Genomic DNA, 4228 nt, shown 5'->3' on the forward strand with positions numbered 1-4228 from the left:
TGTTCTTGAAGTACACTGAGAAAGAGAGAGAGAGAGAGAGCTGTGCATGAAGTGTGATTTTATTGTGGTGGAAGCAAAACAGCAAAAGTAAGAGGGAGTCCATGACGATGTTTATATGAAGCTTAGTTTGGATCTTCTTTTGCTGCTGGTTCGGTCAATATTGTTTGGAGAGAGATAAAACTAACAGCTTTGGAATCAGTGCAAAAAGGGCGTAAACACAAAGCGCGGACCACCGAAACATCGGAATCAGCGAGCTGTCGGCTTTCAGCCCCGACCGTGTCCGTGCCGTCGGGTGAGAAAGGCGACATCTCACCGATTCTGATCCGCGGTCCGCGCTTTGTGTTTACGTCTTTATGCAGAAGCCGTGTACCTGCTCTCATTTACTGTTTTAAATGTTTGGTGGCTGTCAAAATTTTGTGACGTTTCACCTGAGATTCTGGAATTTTGGGCAAAATACATTTATATAAAAAAATCGATTCAGGATTTTAATAAATTGATATCACGTTATCCAAGCCAGAATAGATTTTAATCGATGAATCAATTATTAAAACCCACCGCTAGCCACCAGGCCAAAGCAATGGTTTTTACTCGATCAGCGTTAACCCCGCCCCCTGAGTTTCATGGGTGAGGTTGACAGATAAAATTATTTCATGGTGAGACCTGAAGGACTCAAGTGTGCCAAAATGAATTAATTAAATACACCATTAAATAATTATTTAAATGTGGCAATAATTAATTAAAATGTGAAATAAATAAATAATTAGTTAAATGTGGCAATAATTAATTAATTAAATGTGTCAAAACATTTTTAATTAATTATTTCCCATTTTAATTAATTATTTCCAATTTTAATTAATTATTGCCACATTTAATTAATTACTCAATGGTGTATTTAATTAATTCATTGTGGCAGTCCTGGCGTTCCATAATTCACACCACGGCTGAATGTGGCTGAACTTCACTGCACTTTAAAACGTAGTTAATGGTGGTAAAAACCTGCATGTACAAGCGTCACAGAGCATTGTTGTTTTAAAGGAGGACATAAAAAAATCCTGATTAAATCTGGGAGTTCATCCTTTGGACAAATGAGATTCAAACAAGTCTGTTTAACCATCACAGTGAAACCTGATGCTGACTTCCAGCCACTGAGTCCAAAAACCTGGCAGCGGAGGAAAATTCCCGGATGTCGATCCACAGGATACGGGAACAAAAAAAATCTGATTTTCTTTAGAAGAAAGAAGTGAAAAGTATAACCTGAAGAAAACTGTTGCCCAACTTAAAGTAAGAGAGTATGTTTTATTATAGAAAAGCGAAGGAGAACAACATGAGAATCGCGGTTCTGTTTTCAGTGGGCCGGGATTGTAAACACGTCATAGGTGCTGTTGGAGCTGCTGTTGGAGGCTGGAGTGAAAACACAGAGAGGCCAGTTAGAGGAAGAAGCTACAGACTTACATGTATTACAGCGTCTTTTTCTTCTTCGCTTAAAAATTAGCTCTGCATCAGAGAGCAGCAGAGCTGGATGTGAGGATGAAGCGCTCTTCGCGTGGTCGAGTTATTCTGTAAGTACATCACTGACCCATGTTACAAAGTGACTTTAGGGCGGATCCGGTTCAGACTCACTTTGCTATCGGGGGACTCTTTCTGTTTGAATGTTATCGACTAAAGGAACCATTTTTAGGACAGTCTCAGTGTATGACGCGGTTAACGCCGTTTCACTCAGAGCTTGAACTTGAATTGGTTTTTACGTCGCACAATCAAAACAATAAATAAATAAATAATAACATAAAAAAATGATCGTGTTACCAAAATTTTAGCTAGTTAGCTGACTCCTTGGATCATTTTAAAGGTTGAATATCATGTTGCACACACACTGTCACACTCGTATCTATTTAAAGAACTACACCTCTTCCTTCTGCTAAATTTTTAGTTTGAAGTAAAACAGTTAAAGATTAGCTGCATCAGAGAGCAGCAGAGCTGGATGTGAGGATGAGGCGCTCTTTGCTCTGCATGCTGGAGTTATTCTGTAAGTACATCACTGACTTTCTCTGTTTGCGTGTTGATGATTAAAGAAACTGTTTTTATTTGTGTAAATTTCATGAAGAGGTGAAAAAGTTTGTCTTAGAATTTGATTGTTTCTAACTGTCTCTTTAACATTGTGTGGGATACACTGTAGTTTTACACTTACAGTTTATAGTTTATGAGCTCAGAAACTAATTTGAGGACGAGCTTGAACAGAAAATTAACTTTTTTAAATGAGTTTGATGATGTTTCAATCTCGATTTTAGGGCTAAGTACACTCCATGGAAATGTTGAAGGTAAGATTTTGCCTTTTTTTTTTTTTTCGTTTATAAAATCTGAACAGTATTGATCTGTATCTGTCATGATCCTGGGTTTGGGACCAAGAGTTTTCAGTTGTGAACTCTCAGTTTCTGTTTGATATTCTCTGTTTTACTTGGTTTGTTGTAGTTTTACAGTTTTGAGTGTATCTAATATTGCACTTTGTCTTAGGTTGTGTTTTCATTCATATTCTGTGGATATAGTTATCATTTTTTGTTATTATTCAAGGTTGTTTCCCATTCTCCTGTGTTCCCTGAGTCTAGACTGTGTTTCTGTTAGATCCAAGGACGTAGATTTGGTTTCAGCATTGGTGGGGACGGATGATTATACCACCGAACCCTGCCCTGTTTATTTTTTTCCCCTTTTTGTCTTTGCTTCTTGATAACAAAAGGAGAAATATACTTGCCTACATATGCTATTCTACATGCTTTTAAACCATTTAAAATCACAATTCATAGTTTTATATGTGAATTATATCATGTTAAATTAATATTAAACAAATGACTGACTAAGTATTTTAGGCTTTAGTTTACTTCAGCCATATTCCATATAAATCAGGTATCATACAAAAATAAAAATAGTTTCAAATACAGTCATGACAATAAATTAATATGACTTTAAGGACTTAACAACATTACTTCAGTTATAATACAACAACATCTCTGATACATTAGTACTAAGGGGACACTGAACGACCTGGTGGTTTTTGTCCATCTAAGATTACCACAAAGTAAAAGATCTCTCAGCAAAATTATGCAGCATTTTAGGCACACTATTGCCCCGATCAAATCAGTGAGCTGGGATTTTTTATTCTAAACATGAACTACTGTTACATCAACAGACATGGACTACTGGTGTCCCACACAACAACTTATTGTCCAGTATGTTAAGGAGCCAAACACATGCCTGCTCCTCTCGTTAACTGAGATAAACTGGTGGCATATTGGTTTTACATCATATACTGTCCAGTCTGTCCTGGTGGACATGGCAACACGTTATTCATGGTTACATACAATTTTAGACTGATGTGGGCCAAAGCCTAGCACATACTTGCCATCCTTGACACCTCAGAATTAGGGAGACATTCAAAAGGGCTGTTTGGGGGAGATATACTAAAAACCCTTGAGTTTTACAATGTACCAGATATAATAAGTTAAATGTCACCGCTATTATTGGCCGGGGCCAGAAACAGCGGGGGTGTCCAAATTCAGAGACTGTGTCCACCTGAGGACCAGGTGTTGTGACTAAAAGTGATTGTCTGCCAAAAACTGATTGCTTGTATTAAAACTGCTATAAATAACTTGTTGGTCTATAATATGTGAAACATATGTCAAATGTATCCCTCGTGAATGATATCAAGTCATCTTGAGCAACAAACAACATTCCTGTAACAAGGTAGAAGCCGCAATCAGTTTTTGGCAGTGACTTTTATGTATCCTTTATTTATGCAGTTAAAAAAAAATTATTGTTGACTTTAAAAATGTCTCTCTTAAGAGTAATCTAGCCAAGAGGACAGCTGAAATTGCAACACATGCAAAAATAGTTCTGTAGACATATTTTAAGTGGACAAAAGGAAGCTGATTGATTATAATGCAGGTACAAGAACACAGTTACAAAGATACTTGAGAAACGGGTAATTTTTAAATTTTATATATAGCCCCTTTGTAATACCTGTTCACAGAAGTCTATTTAGCATCATATGTAATGATTTTACACATAAAAAACTAGAGTTGGATGTCTCGAGACCGGTCTTGGTCTCGAGACCGGTCTCGAGACCACTTTTACGTGGTCTTGGTCTCGTCTTGGTCTCGACGGACTTTTGTCTTGGTCTCGGTCTTGGTCTCGACGGACTTTTGTCTTGGTCTTGTCTTGGTCTCGACGGACTTTTGTC

At 37.3% G+C, this 4228-nt stretch overlaps 1 long non-coding RNA gene across 1 annotated transcript; it reads left to right on the top strand.

Moving 5' to 3' along the window:
• The first annotated feature begins 1171 nt into the window (after positions 1 to 1171).
• Positions 1172 to 2445, top strand: LOC102214981 (uncharacterized). The gene is made up of 3 exons (XR_312578.1): positions 1172 to 1559; positions 1928 to 2023; positions 2286 to 2445. It is a non-coding gene; the product is annotated as an uncharacterized LOC102214981 (long non-coding RNA).
• The last annotated feature ends 1783 nt before the right edge of the window (positions 2446 to 4228 follow it).

The sequence above is a fragment of the Pundamilia nyererei genome, unplaced genomic scaffold (assembly GCF_000239375.1).
Source record: "Pundamilia nyererei isolate P.nyererei 1_Seehausen unplaced genomic scaffold, PunNye1.0 scaffold02226, whole genome shotgun sequence".
NCBI classification, from domain to species: domain Eukaryota; kingdom Metazoa; phylum Chordata; class Actinopteri; order Cichliformes; family Cichlidae; genus Pundamilia; species Pundamilia nyererei.